Raw genomic sequence first — 11,460 nt, 5'->3', positions numbered from 1 at the left:
AAATAAAACATCTTCCTTGTGTGTTTTCTTTTGCATGCTATCAAGAGAAATATACAGCTTGAAAAACATAGACAGCTTGAATATGTTAACAATAAATATTATATGATGCAATTTGATTGTCATTATTGAGGCTGGTTTTAAAAGCTTGTAATTTATGGCTCTGGCATGCTGCTATAAAGTAAAACAGGGTGGGTATCCAATATAGCTCAGAGGAATGACTTTCCATCCATGACGTACAAATTCTCAAAGGTGGAAAACAGCTAGCATGACATGTGCAACCTTATGTATGATAAGTTCTTGTGTTCCTTAGCATGTGGCAAATTGATTTCACAACACAGGAATCTCACTCACCCTCTCCAGTGGGTGATTCACTCTAGTCTGGTGTGAATTTTTCACTTTTAATCAAGATCCCACACCTAGTACCTGAGATGCTAAGTGAGACCACTGTGGAAACAAAAAAAAATGCTAAATGAATGTTGAAATCTGAACCACTTTACTGCCAGAAAATAGGAGGATGAAAAAGTTTATTTAAAAAAAATAGAAAAGACTATTTTAAAGTGTCTAAAGAAAAAAAACAAACCTATTCTAATGGAAATAAAATAAGCATTCAGATGCCTAAAATGTCTTTCCAAATTTACCCTTCTGTCAATCCAAATTACATTCTATTGTCCATATGTCACATATTATTTCCAATTTTCACGCCATTACCCAAGCTAGTCTCACTACCTAGAATCTCTTCCCAATATCCTAATATTTTAATCAATGACTCTTGATTTTTCTCCCAAACAAATACAACCAAGAACTTCAACCCTACACTCATCGTTATGACAGCAGCTCATGCTGGCAGTGTGAAAGCAGTAAAGGCACCTCTCCAAAGAACATATTGAAAAAGTTTCCCAGACTTGAGGAAGGAGCATGCAAGCTCTCATTTGAGAATCATTGTTCTATGCCAGTGGTTTTCCACTCCTGCTTTAGAGTAAAATAAGCTGGAGAGAGAAAAAAAATCCTAATTCCCAGAAGCAACCCCAGACCAATTGAATTAGAATCTCTGAAGATGGCACAAGGGTACTGATGGATATTTAAAGTTCTGCGGGTGATTGCATACTGTTTCAGAGCCGCTGGCCTAAATTCACCCTATCCCCCAAGGCCTCAGCTTTCTTAAACCTCTAGGTAGACCAATAAATACTACGCTACCATACCTTTTCTGAAGTCTGGGGTCAGATGTGTTTCAGAAATTTAAAAAACAAATTGAATACTCCATACGTATAATAAATAGTAAAAAATGCAACACCCCCGGAAGATTCTGAGCAGCACCCTGTAATCAAACACATTAACATTTTGCAGTGAAATGAAAGTTGATATAACCATCCATACCAAATGAATAAAAAAAGACTATAAATAGCTTTAACTAAGTAGAGTTTAAGCTTTGTTGCCATGTGTATTAAGAATAATTTTTTCCAATTTCAGAGATTTGATATTTGGAATTATGCTTAATAGAATGTAGACCAAGTTTACCAAGTGGCTCTCTTACCCAAAGTACATTTATGCATCACAAAGATGAAAAAGACTTGGATCCCTCCCTTGATAAGCTTAGAGTCTAATTGGAGAAATATTAAGAATTATATAAACAACCAATTATTAGGAACTTCCAGGGAAGACGGAAGAGTAGGGAGATCCAGAACTCACTCCTCCTCCAAAAAGATCTAGAGGACAGGCAGAATCTGTCTGGAACAACTGGTCTGGGCTCCCGAGGTCAGGGCAACACTGTGCAGCATCTGGGGACGAGGCTGAGAAACTGCAGTTCAGAACTATAACTCACTCCCGTGGTAGCTGCCAGCACCCATCTCCCACTCTCAAGATGAGCTGGCTCAAGTTTGGTCCCTGGTTAGCTTCTGCAGTTGGAAAGGCACATGGAAATCCTTTTCTCCAAGAATTGGAGTGGGGTGGGGGCACAGCTGAATACAGATCATGGCTTTTCACTGGTTCTTTTAGATTGCTGGGACCAGATCTGAAATGTTATTTCAAAGGCAGTAGAGGACTAAAGATGCAGGACCTCCTTAAAACTGTGGGGATATTTGCTGAAAAGTGCAACCTGCTGGACAGACCAGGAAAGTACAGCTTCAGGGAGCCACAGAAACGTCTACTTGCTGTCTTTCCTGACCCTTTCCCCAGGGGTCCTTGGAACTGGTCTCTGTCCCTTTTGTGGGTCTCTGGCCAAGTTTTGGTTAGGAAATACTGACTCAAGAAGTCCTCTCTGGAGTGACACCCCCACCCCCACCCCAGAATTTGCCTTCCAAGAAAAAACAGCTAGAGGCAATGAAAGGAGAATTTTAAAAACCTATAGAGGCAACAAAAGAACAAACAGAACAGATCAAGATTCCCAGACAAGGAAAAGAGGAAAGGAAGCTTTCTCCTGGGGATGAAACAATAGCAAAAATAGCGCACTTAATTGTACCACATTTTAGGGTAAGAATTAGACCAAGAAAAACTTTGAAAAGCCTGATCAGCTAAACGCAGGCAATTCTAAAAGTCTGGAATAATTTGAACCAAGTGTCAAAGAAAAGACTTAACACAAAATCAATCAACTATAAAACCCAAGGCAAAAGAGAGAAACCAATCTTCAGAGTAAACTAATTAAGATAACTGGATGCTTAGGCCCCAGCAAAAAATTATATGTCATACTATAATTTTTAGTATTTCATACTAAGAAATAAGAAGAAATAGCCAAGTCAAAGGAACAGGTTAAAACTTAGGAGAAGATGCAGAATTAGGAACACTTAACAAAGATATTCAAACAAATCTCCTAAATCAATTCAAGGAGATGAATGAAAATGTGACTAAAGTGATAAAGAATATTAAGAAGATGCTGGATGGATATAAACAAGAATTTGAAAGTATGAAAAGAAACATAACAGAACTTGTTATGTCAGTGGTAGAGCTCTATGCCTGCCATGCCGAAGACCCAGGTTCGATTCCCAGTGCCTGCCCATGCAAAAAAAAAAAATATATATATATATATTGGAGGCACACAACAGCAGATTTGAATAGTAAGAAGAATTAGCAAACTAGAATACAGAACAGTTGATATCTTGCAGATAGAAAAAAATAATGGAAAAATTGAGCAGGGCTTCAGGGGATTTAATAATAGCAGAAAGTATACAAAATCTGCATCTTGAGTGTCCCAGAAGGAGAAGAGAAGGAAAAGGGGGCAGAAAGAATATTTGAGGACATAAAGGTCCCAATTTTTTCCCATCTAGTAAAAAAAACACAAATATACATTTCCAAGATGCACAGAGTACTCTAAACAGAATAAATCCTAATAGACATATTCTAAAACACATAATCAGAATGTAAAATGCCAAAGATAAAGAGAGAATCCTGAAGGCAGCAAAAGAAAAGCTATTCATCACATACAAGGGAACTGTAATAAGACAAAGTTCTGATTTTTCTTCAGAAATCATGAGGGCAAAAGGCAGTGGTATGATATATTTAAGGTTACGAAAGCAAAAAAACTTCCAGCCAAGAATTCTTTGTCTAGCAAAATTGGCCTTCAAAAATGAGGGAGAGTTTAAATATTCACAGATAAACAGAAACTGAGAGGATTCATCAACAAGTGACCTGACTTACAAGAAATACTAAACGGAGTTGTGCAAGCTTAAAGGAAAAAGACAGGAGAGAATGGCTTGGAATAGTATGAAGGAATGAAGTAAGGGTAACTAACATAAAAAGAGAGACAAAAATAAGGTATGACATACAAAAGCTATAGGATAAAATCATTTAAGTAAGTACTGACTTTTGAGTAATAACATTAATGTTAATGGATTAAACTCCCTAGTCAAAAGATGGAGATGGAAAAATAGGTAAAAAAGTATGATTCATCTATATGCTGTATACAAGAGACTCACATTAAACTCAGGGACACAAATGGATCAAAAGTGAAAGGTTGGAGAAAGACATTCCATGCAAACAGTGACCAAAAAAGAGCTTGGGCAGTTATTTAAAAATCAGGCAAAATAAGCTTCAAAAGCAAAACTGTATTAAAAGATTTTATAGGACACCACAGATTAATAAAAAGAAATAACAATCATAAAGATTTATGCACTCAACCATGGTAGCCAAAAGTGCATGAGGCAAACGCTGGCAAAACTAAAGGGAAAAATAGGCAATAATAGGTGGAGAATTAGATACACCACTCTCATCAAATAATAGAACATCCAGACAGAGAACCAATAAAGAAAAAGAGAACTTGAATAATATGGTAAACGAACTAGCTCTAACAGTCATATATAGAACACTGAACTCCAAAACAGTGGGTTATACATTCTTCTCAAATACTCATGGATCCTTCTCCAGGATAGATCAGATGTTGGATCAAAAAAAAAAGTCTCAATATATTAAAAAATATTGAAAGTATAAAAAGCACTCTCTCTGACTATAATAGAATGAAACCGGAAATCAATAACAGGCAGAGAACCAAAAAATTCACAAACATATGGAGGCTACACCACACAGTCTTAAATAATCAGTGGATCAAAGTAGAATTTGCAAGGTAAATAAGAAAATATCTGGAGACAAATGAAAATGAGAAAACAATATATCAAAACTTATGTGATGCCATGAAGGCAGTGCTGAAAGGGAAATTTATATTCCTAAATGCTTAAATTAAAAACGAAGCAAGAGATAAACTCAAAGACCTAACTGCAAACCTGGAGGAATTCAAAAAAGAACAGCAAACTAATCTCAAAGCAAGCAAGAGAAATTAATAATAAAGATTAGAGTAGAAATACATGAAATAGAGAATAAAAACAATAAAATGAATTCATAACACTGAAGAAAGTGGTTCTTTGAGAAGACCAATAAAGTTTACAAACCCTTAGTTAGACTAATTAGATGAAATATACAAACTCTTAGAAACACATGAAAAATCTTCACTGACTCTAGAAGAAATGAAAGACCTCCTCAAACCAGTCATAATTACAAAGATTGTGTCAGTCATAAAAAAAAAAAAAAGAAAAACCAAGACCAGATGGCTTCACAGTGAATTTTACCAATTCTGAGAATTAATACTAATGCAACTCAAACTTGCCCCTCAAGATTAAGGATTGAACACTACCTAGCTAATTCTATAAAGCCAACATCACCCTAATACCTAAGCCAGATAGACATGCTACAAGAAAAGAAAATTACAGATCAATTTGTCTAATGAATATAGGCGCAGAACTCCTGAACAAAATACTTGCAAATCAAATCCAAAAGCACATTGAAATAATTGCACTAATATCAAGTGAGTTTTATCCTAAGAATGCAAGTGTGATTCACACAAGAAAATCAAATAATATAATAAGCCACATTAACAAATTGAAGGAGAAAAAAACACAGAACCATCTCGACCAATACAGAAAAGGTATTTGACAAAATCCAGCATCCTCTCTTGATTTAAAAAAAAGAAAGAAAGAAGAATTTAGGAAAAGTAGAAACAGAAGGAGGGAATTTCCTAATTAAAGGGCATATATGAAAAAATCCACTACTAGCATATTCTATAGGATAAGAGTGAAAGCTTTTCCTCTGAGATCTGGAACATGACTATGTGCCCACTATCATCACTGTCATTTAACACTGTTTTGGAAGTTGGGTGATTAGACAAGAAAAATAAATAAAAGGCATACAAATTGAAAGTAAGAAGTAAAAGTTTCACTATTTGCAGATGACATGATCCCATATAGAGAAAGTCTTGAAAAATCTACAAAAAAACTTCTAGAGTTAATAAAAAAAAAAATTCAGGATACAAGATCAACAAGCAAAAATCGATAGTGCTCCTATACGCTAGTAATCAGCAATCTGAGGAGGAAAACAAGAAAATAATTCCATTTACAATAGCAACTAAAAGAATTAAATATCTAAGAATAAACTTAACCAAGGATATAAAGGACTTTTACACAGAAAACTATAAAATGTTGCTAAAAGAAACCAAAGAAGACTATATAAATGGAAAGACATTCTGTGTTCACGGATTGAAAGACTAAATATCATCAATTCTACCCCCATTGATTTACAGATTCAACATAATCCCAATAAAAATTCCCAACAGCCTATTTTGCAGAAATGGACAAGCCAATTAACAAATTTATTTGGAAGGGTAAGGGGCCCGGAATAGCAAGAAAAAAAAAATCTTGAAAAAGAGGGACAAAGTTGGAGAACTTACATTTCCTGACCTAAAAGCATATTACAAAGCGACAGTGATCAAAACAGCAGGGTACTGGCATAAATATACATATATCAACCAATGGAACCAAATTGAGAGTTCAGAAATAAACCCTCACATCTTTGGCAATTGATATTTGACAATTTGATTTGATTTGCACTCAAACCACAAACCTACAGTGAGGTTGACAAATTGATATTTGACAAAGTCTACTCAACTGGGAAAGAATAGTCTCTTGAAAAAATGGTGCTCAGAGAACTTGAATATCCATATGCAAAAGAATGAAAGAGGACCCTATCTCACACCTTATACAAAATTTAACTCAAAATGCATCAAAGATCTAAATATAAAAACCAAGACCATAAAATTCCTAGAAGAAACTGCAGGGAAGCATATTCAAGATCTTAGATTTCACATCCAAAGCACAAGCAATGAAGGAAAAAAAATAAACAGGTCTTCCTTCAAATTAAAAAAATTTGTTCTTCAAAGGGCTTTGCCAGGAAAGAGAAAAGGCAGCCTACTCAATGATAGAAATATGTGGAAACCACTTATTTGATAAGGGCTTAATATCCAGAATATATAAATAAATCCTACAATTCAACAAAGAAAAGACCATTTCATGATGCATCAACAGGTTTTTTTTAACTGTAATGTCATATGTTATGAATTAGATTTTTACATATGTATGCCCTATCTTCTCAATTAGATGTCAGTTAGAGAACCGAGGTTATTTCATGTAACTTTTAACTTTTTCCCACCACACCTGCTGCCACGTAGACTTTCAATAATTTGATTTGATTTGCACTCAAACCACAAACCTACAGTGAGGCTGACAAGACTGGAAATAATATAAATTTTTTAAGTAAGAAAAATACAAATTACCTAAAATGGTCTAAAATTATGAATGTTCACCCTTGGTCTAAGAAGCGGAATTGGAAATGGAAAGCCTAAATGTGAACAGGTGTACAAATTACTATAAATCACTAAGCAAAATGAGAAAGCTAATGGATAAAAGGATGAAAATTTTTAACATTCACTCTATATCCAGATGACCTATGTATTTTTGGGTTGCAAAGGTAAATGAATAAATAGCCACAGAGCAATGGAGACACCTTAAACAAGTTATTAACAGAATAACTCAGACTCACCGTAGACAAAAAGGGGAAGAGTCATTGTCAGCTTAACCAACTGAGAAATTATAATTACAGATTGATATCAATGAAATTATGCTTCAAGAGAAATGGCAAAAGCAATCTGAGCTTCCATTCTCTCTCCTAAAGGACATGAAAGGACCCAGAACAGTGAGGAGCACGTTGGCTATACTCTGAGAAGTTGTTTTTCAGTTGTCTGCTTTACTATTTGACCAGCAGACAATTGATCTGCTTTGAGAAGGTTTTCTCTTCCTCCGTTTGCAAAATTGACTACATGAGAATTGTTCAGTAATATACTCGAGTAACTAAATGATAAATTAGAGATGCAAATAACAAAAGATTAACCTCTTGGCCAAATGTTGGAATAGCTAAATTTCTGATGATGCCATTTTCCCTCGGTTCTTTATTATTTAATTGCTTAATAAAAAATAATATGTAAACATAATAAAACAAAGCAAACATATAACATGAAATGACAGTCTTCCTCTTACTTCCATTCCTAATTCCTGCTCTCTCCCCCCAATGATTATGATAGAGAACACTTTCTTATGTTTCCTTCAATGAAAAAGTAGGAATCTATGGATGCTTTATTTATTTCACAAATGGAATTATGTTATACTTATCTGCACTTTCATGTTTCACCTAATAATACATCTTCAAAATTGTTCCATATCAGCATAGAAATGTCTACCTCAATCTTTTTATCAACTGCTTAGTATTGTATTGTTTTGATAGCAGCAAATTAGAAAGAGTTTTATGTATGTATATCTTGACACAAAAATATAGAGGGGATACATTCCAAGCAGTGGAATTACATGGGCAAAAGATATTGAATTTGTATTTTGATTATAGACAATATTAATCTAATTGGCTTAGATTTAAAAAGCCAATATTGTCTAATTGGCTTACCAAAATTGCTGTACTAGCTAATACTTTCTTTCATCCCTCCAAAAAAGAGTGTGAAATAGCCTTTATCTACATACCATGTCCAATACTAGATATTAGAAAACTTGTTTTGTGTTCCTTCTTTTTTCTCTTTATTAGATAAATGGCAGGTTTACAGAACACTCATGCATAAAATACAGAATTCCTAATGCCACCTCATTATTAACACCTTGCACTGGTGTAGAACATTTGTTAGAACTAATGATTATAAATTTTTATAATTATACTAATAACTATAGTCCAACCATTTAATTTAGGGATCACTGTGTGGTGTAGTTACATAGATATTTTTTAAATGTTTATTCTGTTGCCATACATACAACCGAACAACTCCCCCTCTCAGCCACATTCAGATGTATGTTTCAGTGCTGTTAATCACATTCAAAATAATGTGCTACCATCATCATCATCAATTACCAAAACATTTCCAACATTCCAAATAGAGATACTGTACATTTTAAGCTTTAACTCTAATCCCTATCTCCATCTCATCCCTTGGTAACCTATATTCAAGATTCTGACTCTATAAGTTTGATTCATCTAATTATTTGACATCAATAAGATCCTATAACATTTGTCCTTTTATGTCTGGCTTATTTCACTCAACTTGGTGTCTTTCAAGGTTCGTCCGTATTGTCACATGTTATCAGGACTTCATTCCTTTTTATGGCTGCATTATATTCCATTGTATGTATATGCCACATTTTGTTTATCCATTCATCAGTTGATGGACACTTGGGTTGCTTCCACCTTTTAGCAATTATGAATAATGTTTCCAGGAGCATTGGTGTGCAAATGTCTGTTTGAGATACTGCTTTCTATTCTTTTGGGCATAGACCAGTAGTGGGATTCCTGGATCATATGGTAGGTTTACACATAAGCTTTCTGAGGAAACACCAAACTGCTTTCCACAGAGGCTGCACTATTTTACACTACCACCAGCTGTGAGTGACTTATTCTGTTTTTATGCATCCTCTCCAACACTTGTTATTTTTAGGCTATTTTTAATAAGAACCATTCTAATGGGTATGAAATGGTATCTAATTGTGGTTCTGATTGTATTTTCCTGATGGCTAATGATGTTGAGCATATTTTCATATGCTTTCTGGACGTTTGTGTATCTTCTTTGGAGAGATGTCTATTCACACCTTTTGTCCATTTTAAAATGGGGTTGTTTGTCTTTTTGTTGTTAAGTTGAAGCATTTCTTCATATATTCTGGACATTAAAACTTTACTTGAGGGGGTGCAAGCGTAGCTCAGTGGTAGAATTCTTGCCTGCCATGTGGGAGACCCAGGTTCAGTTCCTGGTCCATGAACTTCCCAAAGGGCAAATAAACAAGCAAAACAAACAAACAAATGGTGCTGCAATAACAGGATACTCACATGGCTCTCAATCTTGGGTTTCACCCTGCTGAAACTTATTTCTGTAAAGGAGAAGCTAAGCCTACTCACAATTAGGCCTAACAGTCACCCACAGAAAATTTATTTTGTTACTCAGATGTGGCCTGTCTCTCTAAGCCAACTCGGCAGGTGAACTATTTGCCCTCCCCTCTACATGGGACATGGCACCAAGGGTGGTAAATGCCATGGCAACATGAGGCAGGACTCCCTGGATGAGCCAGGACCTGGCATCATGGGATTGAGACAGTATAATTGAAAAAAAGGCAGAAGAGAGAATTAAGACAAAGTTCAGTGCCTAAGAGATCTCAAACAGTGTTGAGAGGTTATCCTGGAGGTTATTCTTACGCATTATATAGATATAGCTTTTTAGTTTATGATGTATTTGAGTGGTTAGAGAGAAATACCTGAAATTGTTGAACTGTATTCCAGTAGCCTTGATTCTTAAAGATGATTGTATAATTATATAGCTTTTACAATGTGACCATGTGATTGTAAAAACTTTGTGTCTGATGCTCCTTTTATCCAGGGTATGTACAAATGAGTAAAAACTATGATGAAAAATAAATAAATGATAGGGGGATAAGGAGTAAAAAAAATTGGGTAGATTGCAATACTGGTAGTCAATAAGAGGGAGGAGTAAGGGGTAAGGGATGTATGAGTTTCTCATTTTTCTTTTTATTTCTTTTTTGGACTGATGCATGGTTCTGGACTGATGTTTTTATGGTGATGAAAACACAACTATGTGATGATATTGTTGAGACTACAGAAATCAACACTCACATTATGGCCAACTGGTTTTTGACTAGGGGGCAAAGGCCACTCATTTGGGAAAGATTGGTCTCTTTCTTTACTGATTGCCTACTTTGTATGGACTGTATGTGTGTGAAGATATGTCGGTAAAAATATTTTTGTAAAAAAAATTTTATGGGATAACTAATAAATATTTCCAAATATTGTCTCCCATTTCATAGGCTTTTGTTTGCTTTAAAAATAAAGTCCTTTGAGGCTCAAAAGTTTTCAATTTTAATGATGTCCCATTTATTAATTTTTCCTTTTGCTGTTTGTGTTTTGGGTGTAAAGTCTAAGAAACCATTACCTAAGCAAGCTCCTGAAGATGCTTCCATACATTTTCTTCTAGGAGTTTGATAGTTCTGGCTTTTATATTTAGTTCGTTGATCCATTTTGAGTTGTTTTTCAGTATAAAGTTTGAGATAGTGTCTTCCTTTTTTTTGCAAAAAAAAAAAGTTTTCTCAACATTGTTTGTTGAAGAGACTAATCTTTCCCAATTGAGTGGTCTTTGCCCCCTAGTCAAAAACCAGTTGGCCATAATGTGAGTGTTGATTTCTGTAGCCTCAATTCTATTTCATTTGTCTATATATCTGTCTTTGTGCCCAATATATTGTTTTGGATACTATGGCTTTGTAATAAGTTTTAAGAGCAAGAAGTGAGACCTCCAACTTTCTTCTTTTTCCAGATGGCTTTGACTAGATGGGGTCCCTAACCCTTTTACAGAGGTTTGATGGTTGGTTTTCCCATTTGCTAGCAAAATATTAATTTTCCCAATCTAATTAGTGAAAATGTTTCTGTAGTATATTGGATTGACCATGTTTTTCTAATTGGTTAGTCCACATTTTTATAAATTAAGGACATTGGTTATATCCATTGCAAAGTTTTCCTGATTTCATTTTTAACTTTTATATTTAGTCAGAGATATCAGTCCTTTCCTTTTATGACTTCCGTGGCAGAGAGTACAACTCTTCA

This window comes from Tamandua tetradactyla, chromosome 24 (assembly GCF_023851605.1).
Source record: "Tamandua tetradactyla isolate mTamTet1 chromosome 24, mTamTet1.pri, whole genome shotgun sequence".
Taxonomy (NCBI): Eukaryota; Metazoa; Chordata; class Mammalia; order Pilosa; family Myrmecophagidae; genus Tamandua; species Tamandua tetradactyla.
Note: the sequence above shows the minus strand (reverse complement) of the source record.